This window comes from Oryx dammah, unplaced genomic scaffold (assembly GCF_014754425.2).
Source record: "Oryx dammah isolate SB20612 unplaced genomic scaffold, SCBI_Odam_1.1 HiC_scaffold_19, whole genome shotgun sequence".
Lineage (NCBI taxonomy): Eukaryota > Metazoa > Chordata > Mammalia > Artiodactyla > Bovidae > Oryx > Oryx dammah.
This window is the reverse complement of record NW_024070203.1, coordinates 73,391,282-73,408,536: the sequence shown is the minus strand read 5'-3', so window position 1 is coordinate 73,408,536 and position 17,255 is coordinate 73,391,282. Positions and strand designations below refer to the sequence as shown.

The following is a 17,255-nucleotide window of genomic DNA, read 5'->3' as shown; positions in this document are numbered from 1 at the left end:
AATATTCATTAAATTATAAAGTGTTTTAAGAGGTGAAGAGAGTTCTTACCCAGACAGTCTTTCCATGGGTTGGGAGTGATGGGAGCATCCTTGATAGGAGGCTCAGTGCCCAGAGGGTCATGTGACCTGAGGTCCAGAGCTGGGAGGGGAGCCCAGACTCCTGGAACCAGCCTGTAGGTTTCCTGGAAGGACCCTCAGGAGGACCTCTCTAGGAGGAGACTTCTAGTAATCACAGTGATGGGATTAAGGAACCTCTCCCCTGGAGAAAGAAATGGCAACCCACTCTAGTACTCTCGCCTGGAAAATCCCATGGACAGAGGAGCCTGGTGGGCTACAGTCCATGGGGTCGCAAAGAGTCGGACACGACTGAGTGACTTCCCTTTCCCCTTGAGGTATCTGGATGCAACTGGGTGTGAATTAACTGGTGATAAATAATCTGCAAATCTGGGAGTCGTAGCATGTTATGAAAATCTTTTAAAATGAAGAAGGGCCTGCCTTCATGGATGTTAGGGCATTTATGGGTCAGTTGGAGGAGATGGAAAGAACACACTTTGGTGTGAGGACCCCAAGCAATGGGAAAGTACTCCAGGGAGCAGAACTTCCTCACTGTGGTCTGGACTCCTCTGTGGGTAGCAGCTTGCTGTGAGCCTCCTGACCTGTGTGAAGAAATCAGGCGTGTGCAGGTATGTGCATTCGGGGGTGGGGTGGGTAAAGAGTCTACGGCCAAGGGAAGACCAATGTATCACTGACCATGGTCTGCTGTGGTCAAACAAGTCTGCAATGTAACGCCAGCCCCTTCATCAGTTCCGTGCCCAGAAACCCACCTCCTTGGGCTTTCCCCACTATTTCTTAAGTCTCCCCCTTTATTTCTTCCAGGCTCTTTCCCCTTTATCTGAACCCTTGTACTTTCTGGCTCCTCAGAAACCTCGGCCCTTGATTCCCTGGCAATCTCTCTATTGGAGTCGTCCCTATTGGGTCTGCCATGCTCCTCTCCTGTGGAGAATGGCGGGGAGGGTGTGCCCACTTCCGTTCCATGTAGCTGCCCCTCTCTTTCTTTCCTTCCCAGCCAAGCTTCTGGAAAGACTTGTGCAATTTGTTATCTTTACTTATTTCTTATCTAGATTCAACGTGATCCAGTCCATTTCCCATCTTTTTTCTCAGAAGCCTTTCTCCAACCAAGGTCATCAGTTTGCCAAATCCAATCCCAACGGAACCCACTTTCCAAACTTAACCTTCTTCGTCCTCTTGGCAGTATTTCACATCTACGTCTCCTTCTCCTTAAAGTTTTCTCCTCCTTGGCCTTCTAAGGAGGGTGAATATATATAATCCATCTTCCAAACTGGGCCACTGTTTAAAGTGAAAGGGGGCACTCATTAATTATTATGCCAGGTTGTCCTAAACCAAGACTCCCTCAGGCAAACACAGACTTACAGTCCTCCCTGCCTCCAAAACCTCCCTCTCCTGTCTCTGGCTGCTCATCCTCAGGCTCCTTTGTGGGGCCCTTCTTCTCCATCCTCTCCTTAAGCGTGCCCCCAGCATTCCCCGCTTCTCCCTCTGCACCATCTCCCTGTATGATGTTATCCACTCGTGGCTCAATCCTTGTCTGTCTACAGTGTCTTGATTCCTATTCCACATACAAACCCAACTGCTGAATAGAAGTCTCTACCCGGTTGTCCTAGAGGCAGCTCCACATATCTTTAACCCTAAACAGGTTATCTTCCTGTGGGTGAATGGTAGGTGGAGGAATATGAAGGAAGTGGTGATTAAGAACACAGCTTCTGCAACCTAAGTGTCCATTGGCTGATAAATGGATAAAGAAGATGAGCATAGATGCAAAATGGAATATTATTCAGCCACAATGAAGAATGAAATACACTCATTTGCAGTAACACAGATGGGTTGACCTAGAGAGCATCACACTAAGTGAAGTAAGTCAAAGAAAGACAAATACCATATGCGATAACTTATTTGTGGAATCTAAAAAGGATACGAAATTTATGAAACAGAAAAGACTCACAGACATAGAAAACAATCCTATGATTATCAAAGGGGAAGGAAGGACAAATTAGTTTGGGATTAGCAGATACACACTATTATATATAAACTAGATATAAACAACAAGGACTTTCTATATAGCATAGAGAACTATATTTAATAACTTAACCTATAATGAAAAAGAATATGAAAAAGAATACATATAGTCTCTAGAGCCAAGTCTGGCTCCAGAGACATTTTCTCAAGCACCTTAGTATTTTCTGTGTGCCAAGAGACTAGAAAAGTGTCCAGCAAATAATAAGCGCTCAGCAAATTTTTCCCACCCTCCATCTAGCCCAGCAATTTGTCTAACCAAAGTGAAAGTGTTAGTCGCTCAGTTGTGTCCAACTCTTTGCGATCCCACGGACTGTAGCCCACCAGGCTCCTCTGTCCATTGGACTTTCCAGGCAAGAGTACTGGAGTGGGTTGCCATTCCCTTCTCCAGGGGATCTTCCCAGCCCAGGGATCAAACCCTGGTCTCCTGCATTGCAGGTGGACTCTTTACTGCTGGAGCCACCAGGGAAGCACAAAGATTGTCTACCCAGGAGAAGGCCTATTTTCCTCGTCTTTCCTTACTCTACATCTGGCAAGTCCTGTCAATTATACCTTAAAATGTTATGTGCCTTTCCAGAGTTTACTTAATTATTATTCTTTTTCCAAAGTACTTTAAAAATTGAAGTAGAATTGATTTACAAAGCTGTGTTATCTGCTACACAGCAAAGTGGTACAGTTATATACACACATTCTTTTTCTTGAGCAATTACTTTTCTATATTCCTAGTTCATTGCCCAAGATGTCTTGATATTGAGAAGTCAACTCCCAGAGTACCAGGTAAGAATGCAGAGTACACAGACCTGGATGTCTGCAGAGTCTGAGGCTTTTCCTTCCAAACCTCCACTCTGCTTGCTTCCTTAGAACCTTGCAGCATCACCATGGAAACAAGTCCAGGCCTGCCTCCTGGAAGATGAGAGACTCTGTGGAGCAGAGATGAGCCATCCTGCTAAAGCCAGGCTGCCACCAGTGCCCAGCCAATCCTGCAGCTGACCACAGATACAAGACCAGAGGAACTGCTACCTGAGCCCAAAGCAAACTGCTGACCTGCAGAAAGATAAGCTAAATGAGTGGCTGTTTCAACCACCAAATTTTGGAATAGTCTGTTATGCAGGAAAAGCTTACTGGTACACTTAGAAACAGGTATTCCCAGATGGTTAAGAACCCACCTGCCAATGCAGGAGACATAAGAGACTTGGGTTCAATCCCTGGGTCAGGAAGATCCCCTGGAGGAGGGCACGGCAACCCACCCCAGTATTCTTGCCTGGAGAATCCCATGGACAGAGGAGCCTTGTGGGTTACAGTCCATGGGGTCCCACAGAGTCAGATGAGGTGCCTTAGCATGCCTACATGCTTAGGAATTTGCCACAGACAGGGTAGCTTGAATAACAGAAATTATTTTCTCATACTCCTAGAGGCTAGAGGTCCAGGACCAAGGTACCAGCAGAGTTAGCTTCTGGTGAGACCTCTCTTCCTTGCTTACAGACGGCACCTTCTTGCTGTGTCCTCGTGTGAGCCCAGAAAGAGAGATCTCTGGTGTCTCTTCCTCTTCATATAATGACATTGATCCTATCAGATTGTTGTCATTGTTCGGTCACTAAGTAGTGTCTGACTCTTCGTGACCCCACAGACTGCAGCACGCCAGACTTCCCTGTCCTCCATTATCTCCTGTAGTTTGCTCAAGTTCATGTCCATTAAGTTGGTGATGCTATCTAACCTATCAGATTAGGGGCCCAAATTTATAGCCTGATTTAATCTTAATTACTTCCTTACAGTATCTGTCTCCATATACAGTAGCACTGGGGATTAGGGCTTCAGTGTACGAATTTGGGGGTGGGGGGGCACACACAATTCAGTCCATAGCAGGTAGCAACCACCAAGTGGAAGCAGAAGCCATAAGAGCTGCTAAGTGAAAGTGGAAGTGTCAGCCACTCAGTCATTCCGACTCTCTGTGACCCCATGGACTGTAGCCCGCCAGGCTCCTCTGTCCATAGAATTCTCCAGGCAAGAACACTGGAGTGGGTTGCCGTGCCCTTCTCCAGGGGATCTTCCCAATCCAGGGATCGAACTGCATTGCAGGCAGATTCTCTACCATGTGAGCTATCTGGGAAGCTAAGAGCTGCTAAGATCACCTGAAAGGAGTGTGAGGGCAGAGGAGACCCACTGACCAAGGACAGACTCAGGGGCCCCAGTCTGGGGACCAGCAGACCAGTCCCCTGGGGCCAGCAGTGGATGGGGAGCCCTGTGAGAACAGAGAGGGAAAGGTCGAGGAAGTACAGGGAGGACTAAGGGGTTGATAAGGAGGCACGGATGCCAAGCCATCCATCATTTCACAGAGGAGGAAATGACTAATACAGTCAGTGCAGCAGGCAGAGGTCAGGGGCTGAGATGTGCCCAGTGGTCTTAGCCCGGTCCTTGGTGACCCCGACAAATGTCAGAAGTGTGGCAGAGCCAGAAGTCATGTTACAGTGGACTGAGGAACAGAAAGGAGATAAGGAAAGGAACAAGCAGATAAAGGATGCTAATGAGAAGTTTGGACGAGAAGGCACAAGAGAAATCAAGAACACAGAATCAAGAAGAGATGTTTTTACGACAGGAGAGACTTACATGTCTGTATAGGCTGAGAGGAATGAGCTAGAAACCAAGAGACATTCATAATGAGGGAACAAGGTTTAGAGGAGGCAGAGAGGCAAGGGGCAATAGCTAGCCTTTCTTAGCATTTGCCTGTGCCAAGCTCTCTGTGCAGCCTGTCTCATCTAATCCTTACATCAACTCTGTGAGGTAAAGGCAGGTACCATCCCATCTCACCGATGAGGAAACCGAGGCACTGAGGAGCTTAAGAAATCTGCCCAAGATCACACAGCCAGGAAGGGATATAAATGGGATTGGAACCTGGCAGCCCGACTCCACAGGCTGGGAGATCTGACCTGGATTTTGGCCTGCTTCTAAAATTAATAGGAAACCAGTGGGGGTGTGGGGGTAGGACGGGGGTGCGTGGAAGCGGACTCGGTAGGGAGGAAGCATTTGATGGAGATCATGTGATCCCAGTGGCCTCAATTTTTTTTTCCAGTGGTAGGAGTCAAGAAGCTAAGCGTTAGGCCCGGGGTCGGAAGGGAGCGTGCGGAGAGTGATGGAGGCCCAGAATAGTGAGTGGTTTAGACCGAAGGCTGCTACATGTGCTGGCAGGTGGTACCCAGTTGGGAGTCTGAGCCTGTAGTGATGCCAGCACTGTGGTGGTGCCCTTCCCAGCAGTGCTCAGGAGCCAAGAGAGGCAGGAGGCCTGGCATCGGCTCCAGGCTGGGAGGCTTGCCAAGGGGGTGCCAGCAAAGGGTGGGGAGAAGGGCGCTGGGTCCTGGCAAGCATCTGTCGTTCCTGACTTGGCTGTGTCTGAAGGGAGGCCTGCACCCATCCCATGGTGGTCACCCCTGAATCTCAGAGCGTGGGCCTGGCCTGCTGTGTGCTCAGGGTCCCCAGAGAAGATCTGATTCCAATAGAGCCTGGAGTTTAAGCCGAGTCCAGGAGGGTAGGAAGTAAGAGGAGCTGAGAGACAGGGTGTAAAAGGTAGAGGGAGAGGGCGAGGGGTGATGGGGCAGGGTGCCAAGGAAGGTGAAAACGGACATATGAGCACTGGGGTAAGAGGACCCCTCAGGGTCTGCGCAATCCTGCTTGGGCAGGCTTGGGGGGCTTGAAAGGACTTGGGCTTCTCTGGTAGCTCAGCTGGTAAAGAATCTGCCTGCAATGCAGGCAAGAGATCTGAGACCCCAGTTTGATTCCTGGGTTGGGAGGGCATGGCAACCCACTCCAGTATTCTTGCCTGGAGAATCCCCATGAACAGAGGAGCCTGGCTGGCTACAGTCCACAGAGTCGCAAAGAGCTGGACAGGACTGAGCACAGCGCAGCACATTTTACACCCTCATCCACACCCATATTCCTATGCCCAAACTGAATGGAAGTGTCTCAGAACTTTCCCTTTGTCCTTAAGAGGAGGGACCTCTGAGGGAGAGGCTAAAACAGGGGAGGCCACAGGAGTTGCCTGAATAGACTTTTCTTTCCACGAAACCCCAGCACAGCCCAGAAAACCCACACAGGGGCGCCAGCAGGAGTGGGCTTTCTGTAGGACCCGAAGCATCTTCCATGGCTGAAGGACTCTTCAGGAAGAGAAATCCTGGGGAATGGGCTGGGACAACCAGCAATGGGGAAAATGTTAATTTTACCCAACCCACGTTTACAGAGTTCCTAATATATACCAGGCACTATCTGAACAAGACAGGTGGTGTGATCTCGTGTAGCAGCTCCCAGAGCACCTTCTCCAGGATGGTAACCATCTCCCGTTTTTTAAAAAGGGGGTGGGGTTCCCAGGTGCAAATAAGTTTGGGAAACACTAGGTTAAAGAGAGTTAAACAGATTTACTCCCTGCAGGACTTGTCAGAGGCTTTAATCTGTCACTATGCTCCAAGACATTCCCTGAAGTGGAACTGAATTTAGGGTACTTCCCTGCCCCCCCCCCCCCGCCTCGCCCCAGGCCTGCTTGACCAGAGGTTTGTCTCATTCCTGGCAGCCCTAGGACAGGAACACGTGATCCACCAACACGCGAGGAGAAGCGTAACACGGTGGCAGAGTTCAGCCGTGAAGTCGGGCTCCACGGTGGGGCCTCAGGCAGGCTGCTTCCGACCCTGCGCACTGTGTCCATCTTCCCACCTGCAGCTCAGGCAGCGTCTCCCTTGTGCAGGTGTCAGGGCTTTAATGCCTGTGAAGCTGGGAGTGCCGTGCCTGGCACCCAGAAACCCCTGACTCAAAGGACACCGGCCTGGCTTGAGAGACCCTTCTGTCTGCCCTAAAATGCTATGGCTTGCGGGCCTAAAAACCTCTGATTGGGGGCCAGGGTCAGAGCGCCGGGGGCCAGGGTCAGAGCGCCTGTCTTCTCCCCAGCAGTCTCAAATGGCTGTCAAAGCCTGTGACAAGAACAAAGAAAGAGCAGTCATGGGGGATGAGGGTGGGGAGGGGGAAGGGGAGGGGTGAGGGAGGGGAGGGGAGGGGGAGGGGGAGGGGAGGAGGAATGTGGGGGAGGGGAAGAGGAATGTGGGGGAGGGGAGGGGGAGGCACTTCCGTTTCCATTCCCATCAGCGGGCGCAGGCTTTAGGAATCTGCGGTCGGTGGGCTGGATTGACTTCTTGGACAGGGTGGCGACAGGCCGGGAACGGCCGGCCAGCCACCCACGCCCGCAGGGCCCCAGGATTGCTGCGGCCCGAGTGGGCACACCGGAAACCTCCCCAGGCCGAGCAGGCGCTGAGCAGCTGCGGGACTTGGCCCGGGCCCAGCCCTGTCCTTCCTGGAGGTGGCCGCTGGCGGGAGACTTACCAGAAACGCTCCGCGGCCGCCGCTCGGGCTGACGTCAGCGTCTCCGGAGGGCGTCGGGCCTGGGGGATTTCTAGCCCCCGACGTGTCTGGGGAAAGGATGCCTCCTCTTCCAAATGCAGTGTACCAGTTCTTCAGGGCCTGAGAGAAATGGGAACAGATGGTGGTGCCTTAGGAGGGAGGGGGTTTGAACTGGGAGACATCGGGTAAGGACCAGGTCTCCACCTTGGGACTGGGGGGCGCTGCTCCCCAAGTTCCAGATCCCACCTGTCCTCTCTGGCCGCTAGAAACCAGCCCCCTGGTGTTCCCCACGCAGGAGAGACCCTTCTGTACACTTGACTGTCTGCCTTCACATTTATTTAGTAGGCTTTCTTTTATTCTCTGAACTCAGGGATGGGGGAGTGGCAGCGAGCTGAGATGATGGCCCCCAGAGACATCTGTGAAGCACTGTGATCCCCATTTTACAAGACCCAGAGGTCAAGCATCCTGCCCAAGGTCAACCGCTGCCCTGGAATTTGAACCCACGTCATTCATAGTCAATGCTCTCTAGGTAGGAGGAAAAGTTTAGGATCCCCAGTTTAAACTTCTGGTTTATTGGGGCCGGGGGGAGAGAAACATGCATATAAACCAACAGAACATCTCTGATGGAAGGAATGCTTTCCGTCCTTGTTAAGGGAAAAACACTGTAGAGCCCCGGTGTGCGCAGCTTTGTTGGCTGCCTCTGAGGACTTCGTTTTTCCAGGAGCGTGCCCCATTACCACCAGACAATGCAGACAGCTCCCCCTCCTTCCCCCTCCCCCTCCCCCCTCCCCGCCCCGCCCCGCCCCGCCCCGCTCCGCTCCGCCCCGCCCCTTCTGGGTTGCCCCACCCCCACCCCAGCTCTCCCCTAGTCTCTTTTTCCAGCCAAGGTGGGGCCTCCAGAGCTCATGGCCTCGGGCCCAGGGCTCGCCTTGCCTCGCCTCCTTTCTTGGCAGCCGCTAGAGCTTGCTGCAGTTTTTGGCCTAGTAAAACCCTTTCTTGCCTCCCCAAGGGAGGGTTTTGATTGGCTTCAGCTGGGATGACCTCATCTTCTAGAATTTGGGGATGTTCCCATTTTCCACGGCTCCACCTTCAGCCAAGGAGTTCCCCTCTGGCCATCTTTTCTCTGAAGGCTACCCTACCCCAACCTGCCCGAGCGCTGGAATCCCCCCGACTCACTTGGGCAGGCCAGTGTGTGCCCGAGATTCCTGCTCTCTTTCCACACCGGCATTCCTGGGTGGTCTTGGCTGCTCCCAGCTTTGTCCAACCCCTCCCGCATGTTCCCTCCACCCTCAGAGCCCGCCCCTCCCCTCCTCAGGCCTCCGCCCCAAGAGTCATAGGAGACTGCATGATTTAAAATGATCACAATCATTCTCCTGTGAGCTCTTCTTTAAGATCATCTCACTTGATCTTCATCATAATCCTATGATACAAAGATTGTCATTCCCCGTTGACAGATGAAGACACAAAGTCTTAGAGAGTTGATGTAAACTGCTCAAGATGAACAGCTAGTAGGCATGGAGTCTGGATCCAGACCCAGGTGTGTCTGGCTCCAAAGCCACCGCATGGTGCTTATCACCTGGAGAAATACTGGTGGCTGCACCCACGTGTGTGATCCTGCCAGCCACAGTGCCGGCTCTCCTGGAAGGATCATCAACAAATCCCGTTAGCTCTAACCTTCCAAAAATCTCCAGAATCCGACCACTTCTACCACATCCCCTTGGCTGAGACAGCACCGCCTTCTACCTGAATTTACTGAAACAGTCTAGGAGGTCTCCCGCTTCTGCCTTCTCTCCACACAGCAGCTAGAGTGGCCCTTTAAAATAGTCCCTTTGAGCCTGTCTCTTCTGTGCTCAGAGCCTTCTGGTGGGTCCCATCTCACTCATAGTCAAAGCCAAAGTCCCTGCATTGGCCCAAGAGACCCTCCACACCCCAAATCCCACAAACCTCTCTCCCTCCTCCCACTGTGGACTCTGATTTCACTTCTTACTGTTCTCACGCTCTGACCCACTTACACTGGCCTCCTTGCTAGTCCTTGTGAACTCACAGCAAGTTCCTGCCTCAGGGCCTTTGCACTTGCTGTTCCTACTATCTGAAAGTCTCCTCCCTCAGTAACTTCACGACTCCCTTATCTCCTTCATGTTTTGTTCATATCTCACCGTTCTGGGGAGTCTTTCCCTGTTCACTCTATTTCCTCCATCTGGCTCAAAACCCTCTCCACGCCCTGCTTTTTCCCTCCCCATAGTACTATCACCAAGTGATAGTATTTTACTGATTTATTAGGTAATTGTCTGCTTCCCCTACTGGAATGCAAGATTCGTGCAGATAAAGATATTTCTGTTTCTTTTTTCACTGCTGTATTTCCAGAGCCCGGAATAGTACTTTGCACATAGTAGATGCTCAATAAATCTTTGTAGGAGGGAGGTGTTGGCCAGCTAATTTCAGATGGGGCCAAACAGAAGGGCATAAGTATGTGGGCAGGCCTATGAGTCTCCTGGTCATGCCTTGTGAAAGCTGAAGTTTGGGGCCCAGAAAGAAGTGGCCTCTGACCTCTCGTGCCTCCTCTGTGGCTTCAGGACCGTGTGTTGTTTGTTTGGGGCAGGGCCAGGTCTTCTTCGTGATGCATCGGCTTAGTTGCCCTGTGGCGTGTGGCACATGCCACAGCCAGGGATCAAACCAGGGGTCAAACCAGTTCCCCAACCAGGGATCAAACTTGCATCCCCTGCACAATAAGGCAGACACCAGGGAAGTCCCACGACCAAGTGTTGACTTGAGTCTCTGGAGAAGCCGGTCCAGGAAGGTTCTTGGGAGGCAGATTCTGAGATGAGTTAGAGTGGAGGAGGGTTGAAGAGGACTCTAAGGAGCAACACCGAGGAAGGGAGGGTGGGGGCAGGGGCAGACATCAAGCTGCGGTCTAGGCCCAAGGACAATCCCAGCCAACCCCACAGAGGGCTTTGGAGCTCAGGTGGCCCCTCAGAATTGCCCACGTGAGGCCAAGTTGCGGGCCTTCAATATTCCAGCCTAGGCCTTACTGGCTGGGGGCCAGTCCTTGGGTGGGATGCAGTGAGGCACCCCTCTCAGCTGGGGTAGCAAGTCCTTTCTTGGAGGTTCTTGGCCATTCTATCACAGGACCTTTGGGGGGGTCTGCCTTGTCCACTGACCACCGCATCCACCTGTGGGGTCGCCAAGATCCAGGATGACCTGGGTCCTGGGGTTACTAGGGCAGGTTTAACACACTCATTCAGAGATGACCAGCTCCCAGTGAAAGAACCAAGACAAAGCCTGACTAAACTTAGAGTCATACCCATCAGTCAGTCAGTCAGTCAGTTCAGTCGCTCAGTCGTGTCTGACTCTTTGCGACCCCATGAATCGCAGCACGCCAGGCCTCCCTGTCCATCACCATCTCTCGGAGTTCACTCAGACTCACGTCCATTGAATCCATGATGCCATCCAGCCATCTCATCCTCTGTCATCCCCTTCTCCTCCTGCCCCCAATCCCTCCCACCATCAGAGTCTTTTCCAATGAGTCAACTCTTCGCATGAGGTGGCCAAAGTACTGGACTTTCAGCTTTAGCATCATTCCTTCCAAAGAACACCCAGGGCTGATCTCCTTCAGAATGGACTGGTTGGATCTCCTTGCAGTCCAAGGGGCTCTCAAGCGTCTTCTCCAACACCACAGTTCAAACGCATCAATTCTTTGGCGCTCAGCCTTTTTCACAGTCCACCTCTCACATCCATACATGACCACAGGAAAAACCATACCCTTGACAAGATGGACCTTAGTTGGCAAAGTAATGTCTCTGCTTTTGAATATACTATCTAGGTTGGTCATAACTTTTCTTCCAAGGAGTAAGCGTCTTTTAATTTCATGGCTGCAATCACCATCTGCAGTGTTTCTGGAGCCCCAAAAAATAAAGTCTGCCACTGTTTCCACTGTTTCCCCCTCTATTTCCCATGAAGTGATGGGACCGGATGCCATGATCTTCGTTTTCTGAATGTTGAGCTTTAAGCCAACTTTTTCACTCTCCCCTTTCACTTTCATCAAGAGGCTTTTTAGTTCCTCTTCACTTTCTGCCATAAGGGTGGTGTCATCTGCATATCTGAGGTTGTTGATATTTCTCCCGGCAATCTTGATTCCAGCTTGTGCTTCTTCCAGCCCAATGTTTCTCATGATGTACTCTGCATAGAAGTTAAATAAGCAGGGTGACAATATACAGGCTTGACGTACTCCTTTTCCTATTTGGAACCAGTCTGTTGTTCCATGTCCAGTTCTAACTGTTGCTTCCTGACCTGCATACAGATTTCTCAAGAGGCAGGTCAGGTGGTCTCGTATTCCCATCTATGCATGGTGCTCTTTAAATTAAAAAACAGGGGTGGGGGCAGGAAGGCACACATACTTGAATAATAATGAAGCATCCAGCATTTCACCCACCTTCCTTCCTCTAGCACCTCCTCCTGTGTCTCTGTAGCACATGGAATGACAGGTGTCAGATGTCGCCATGAGAACCAGAAAGCGAGGGGTCGCACACTCATTAGCATGAAAAGAGAGGTGTCCTTTCCCTTCTCTAGAGGAAGGGCCATAGGGGTCGGCAGTGCACTGGCCAGGAGCTTGTGGTTCCTGCAAAAGTGGTCGATGAAGATGGGAACGTTTCTCTATCAAAGCCAACGTCTGTCAACGCCTGCATGGAGAAAATCCTTGTGGTATCTGTATATCTCTCAGAGGTGAGCATAGCAAATAAGAGATTATACTTAGGAAATCTTCAGACGTGGCAGGTGGGCTCATCCTGTGTGGTCGCCAGTCCCCATTCCTAGATATGTTCTACGGGAGGGAGCCAGACAGCTGGGAAGAGCCAGATAGGAGGCAGGATGGGATCTGGCTAAGAGCTGCTGTCAGATAGCCTAGGCTTTTAATACCATCTCCATCACTCATCAGAAGTGATGTCTGTATGTTGTAGACTGAATTGTTGAAGTCCCCAAAGTGTTAGTCGCTCAGCTGTGTCTGACTCTTTGTGACCCCAAAGTTCCCCCAAAATTATATTGAAGTCCTGACCCCCAGGACCTCAGAATGTGGCCTTATTTGTAAATAGAGTCTTCGTAGGGATAATCAAGTTAACATGAAGTCATTAGAGTGGACCCTACTCTAATATGACTGCTGTCCCTGAAAAAGGGAAACTCTGGGACTTCCCTGGCAGTCCAGTAGTTAGGACCTCGCCTTCCAATGCAGGGGGTGTGAGTTCAATCCCCGGTTGGGGAGCTAAGAACCCACATGCCTTGGGGCCAAAAACATAAAATAGAAGCACCCTGGAGAAGGAAATGGCAACCCACTCTAGTATTCTTGTCTGAGAAATCCCATGGACAGAGGAGCCTGGCAGGCTACAGTCCATGGGGTCCCGAAGAGTCAGATATAACTTAGCAACTAAACCACCTCAAATAAATGGTAGCAAAATTTCATGTCCACACACACAAAAAAGAGTAGAAACAACATTGTAACACAGTCAATAAAGGCTGGCTTTTTTTTTCTCTTAAGAGAAAATTTGGAGACATAGACACACACATGGAGAATAGCACGCAAAGGGTGAAGGGTGAGACCCGGGTGAGGTAGCTACAAGCTGAAGAATGCCAAGGGTTGCTGGCAACCATCAGAAGCGAGGAGAAAGGCATGCATAGGATAGATTCTTTCTCCCAGCCCCCAGAAACCCTTCTGACACTTTGATTATGGACGTCTAGCCTCCAGAACGGTGAGGCAATACACTTTCTGTTGTTTTAGGCACCCAGTTTGTGGCACTTTGTATGGCAGCCCCAGCAAACTAATACACTGGTAAGTTTCTTAAGCTCACAGAGACTCTGTTTTCTCGTCTGTAAAATAGGGTTGCTATTATTTACTCCACAGGGTTGTATGGATTACATGAAATAAAACCATCTCTGTAGTAATTTCAGGCACAAAGTAGGTGCTTTCTCAGGTCAGTGGTGGTGGCTTAGAAGTTGGAGCAGTTCATAGCAGAGGTCTTTTCCATCCTGGGTGTACTTTAATTCTGTGATCCACACTTGGGGTTTGATGAGTTCCCACACCTCGGTACCCAACCCCCATCTGTTTCTTACCACTGTCCCAGACGAAGAAAACCAACAGCAGTTCTGTATTCTGAAGGCTGCCAGTTAAAATTACAGCTGCTCAGTGGTCCATGTGGAGGGAAAGATGGGGAGGATTGTCTTTAGAGGGTGCAGCAGCCTTCCTGGAGACTATGTTAACCCTGACCCTGAAACCCTGCCTGGTGGCTTTTAATACACAGATGGGGAGGAAGAAGAGGATGCTGCGTCAGCCCTTCTGGATATTTACAACGATTTTCAGTCAAAGAGACAGCATCATTATCATCGGTAACAGATACCTAATGATATCCCTCATCCTCAAGCAGCCCAGCACAGAGCTCCAAGGAGTGATTTTGCATATTCTGGTTTGGTTCAGAGAAAAGGAAGACGTGAGATCAGGCATCGTGTACTTCTGAAGTCAAAGGTGAACAAAATGACTGTCAATTAGATGTCAATTTTTCTGTAGCCAACCTTCTATGTCTTGACATGTTGTTTAAGAGTTGTTTGTGCATTTTAATATGTGATAGACACACTTGAAAGTTTGTTGCAACCCCTTATATAATCAAAGTGATACATATATTTTTGTAGGGCTTGAAAAATAATTTTACTCCTTTGAGTACCTGTGGAGATTTACAGTTACTATGGCATTGACTTATGGTATATGCTTGGCTGTATCTATGATTCGTTTGTTCAGGAACCTCCAATTGTAACATTATTCCTTTTGAAAGCTTTTCAACTTCCCCTTAACACTCTGGAGTTCATCTTTCTTTTTCCACTTTGCTTCTACAGCTTGTGTTGTTAATTTTATATTTGAACAAAAACATCCACCACAATAAAAGCTTTTACTGTGGTGGGGGTGGGGGTATTGCATGAGGGACGCAGGCTTATTTTTTAAATCTTGGAAAACACAGCATAATATGAAAAAGAAAACCTCCCAGAGTCAAAACATCTTGGAGTATTTTTCTTGTCTTTTTTCTACATCTGAGCATGAATAAGAAGCACGTGTGTAAGAGAAACAGGTGGGACTAGAGTGCTGTGCTTGAGGCAAAACTGGGACATGCCTAGGCTTGTGTAGGGGAAATGGTGAGGCAGCTGCCAGAAGCTGGTGCTGCTGAGAAAGTGCAGAGAGGGGAAGAGGGAGCCTTCTGGGGGAGACACATCCCAGGGTGGAGACCGTCAGGCAGTGAGAGAGCCTTTGGTGACTGGAAAGGGGGAAAGCCTCTGTGATTCCTCAGAACCTGTGGAGTCGGGTCTGAGCTACGTGTGTGTGTGTGTGTGTGTGTGTGTGTGTGTAAAGGTGGTCCTAGACAGCCACGTCAGCCACTGCAGAGCCGTTTCACTAAAAGACTGGAAGACCGGGGCTCCCTCAGCCGTTGTTTATGACTCCCTGATGGGGTGTGGCACTGACAGGGAGGGAGTGCCCTGGGACATCACCCCAGGTCCACGGCCTGCTTCTCTATCTGCCACAGGTGCCCCGCAGTCCACAGGGCACAGACCAGAGCAGGGAAGAGGAGGAAAACAACCGCTGGAATCACGTGTTCGGGGGCCATGCCTGAACTTTGCCCTGAACCCACGTGAGACACTGCAGGAAACTTCTAGAAACACTTGGGGAGACTTTGCAGAGCAGATGGGAGCCAGAGTGTGACTCTCAGGGGTCTTTCACGATGATGAGTTGGTTCATGACTCCAGCAAGACAATGAGACCCCTGAAAGCAGAGCCCTATCACATTAACTTTAGCTTCCATCACCTAGACTTTGGTGTATTCAAAAGTGCTCAGTACACTACATTTTTTGCTGACTAAATACAATCTTTTTTTTGATAATCTGATTTATGACATGGTTTCCAAAAACATATTATGATAAAAAATGGGACTCCCTGGACAGGAAAATGAAGTTGGATATGCTGATCACACATTTGGCCTCTTGAAATCTTGGCATTCTCTTCCCCTGAATTCTGTGGGTCTCTGTGATTAATAATGTCCCAAAACATCAAGGATTAGACAGAAGCCAGAGCGGAATCATGCAGAGAAGAAGAGAGCTCAGAACCTCCTAAGCCACCTCCTCAGATGGAAAAGAACCTGGGGACCTGGCTTTTGCTTTACTGGTGGACTGGAGGATATCAACTGGGTGTCAAGCACTGTACTATAGTCAAAACTATGATTTTTCCAGTAGTCATGTATGGATGTGAGAGTTGGACCATAAAGAAGGCTAAATGCAGAAGAATTGATGCTTTTGAACTGTGGTGTTGGAGAAGACTCTTGAGAGTTCCTTGGACTGCAAGGAGATCCAACTAGTCCTTCCTAAAGGAAATCAGTCCTAAATATCCATTGGAAAGACTGATGCTGAAGCTGAAGCTCCAATGCTTTGGCCAGCCGACTCATTAGAAAGGACCCTGATGCTGGGAAAGATTGAAGGCAGGAGGAGAAGGGGATGATGAGGACAGGATGGTTGGATGGCATTTCTGACTCAATGGTCATGAGTTTGAGCAAGCTCTGGGAAATAGTGAAGGACAGGGAAGCCTGGCTGCAGTCCATGGGGTCACAAAGAATAGGACACGACTGAGCGACTGAACAACAACCCACTGTGCTGGGTATCCTGGGGGCTCCTAGAGAAACAGAGCATAATCCTCGACCCTGGGGAGTATATCATTAGTCAGATTAACTGGTTAAGTACCTCTGTGCTACAGAGTATTTCAGGGCAGTGTGGAATCAGGAAACTGCAGGCATAGATGATGTGGTAGGAGGATCGGGGAAGGCAGAGACCCTGAGGGGATCAGAGGAAGGAGAGGGATCCTGGAGAGGGTGGGGGAACAAGCAGGCATGGAGGACAGTGTCGTCTTGGGGCTGAGAAGGAAGACTTCCAAGTCAGCAAGTGGATACCAGTCCAGCCCTACCCCTTTCTAGCTGTGTGACCTTAGGGTGGTTCATTTGCCTATCTAAGCCTTGGCCTCTGTAAAGTAGTTCTGACCTCACAAGGTTGTTGAGGAATAAGCAAAGGCAATATGAGTGAGGCACTTAACCCAGTGCCAGGAGCATAACAAGCACTTAATAAGTGTCAGCATTGCTTTTGTTATCAGGAGCGGCTAGTAGGATCTGGAAAGATGTGGGACCTGGTTGAGCTTCTGGAGCAGTTCAGTTCAACTGAACGAGTGTTTGTTCAGTACCTACTATGTGCCAGGTGGGCCCCCCAGGTGGCTCAGAGGTAAAGAATCCATCTGCAAAGCAGGAGCTGCAGGTTTGATCCCTGAGTCAGGCAGCCCACTCCGGTATTCTTGCCTGGGAAATTCCACGGACAGAGGAGCCAGGTAGATACACTCCACAGGATTGCAAAAGAGTCAGACACGACTGAGACACTAAACGACAAGAACAATGTGTCAGCCACTGTGCCAGGTTCCAGGTGGTGGGCACAAGGGCCTCAAAAGAGCCAACAGGCAAATGGGGCTATGAGCAACAGATGTAATTCCAGCAAAGCAGGGAATGTCCCAGGTGCTCTAGGCTCACTGAGGAGGCACGGGGCCAATGCTGCAGGTAGCTGGAGAGCGCTTTCCTGGGAGGTACATCTCAGCGGAGATCTGGGTAAGGACAGAGCCCAGTGGGTAGAAGGGGAGGAGCAGAGAGGGCAGGGAGTGTCCCAGGCAGAAGGAAGAACTTTTCACCTCCCAGAGAGCCCACTCCATTCAGGCCAGTGCAAGTCAGCTCTCCTGTACAGATCCAG

At 50.2% G+C, this 17,255-nt stretch overlaps 1 long non-coding RNA gene across 1 annotated transcript; it reads right to left on the bottom strand.

Annotated features, from left to right (window-relative positions):
• Positions 1-1,087: 1,087 nt before the first annotated feature.
• LOC120878974 lies at positions 1,088-3,219 on the bottom strand. The gene is made up of 2 exons (XR_005724679.1): positions 2,889-3,219; positions 1,088-1,347 (listed from the first exon to the last, which is right to left on the bottom strand). It is a non-coding gene; the product is annotated as an uncharacterized LOC120878974 (long non-coding RNA).
• Positions 3,220-17,255: the final 14,036 nt, after the last annotated feature.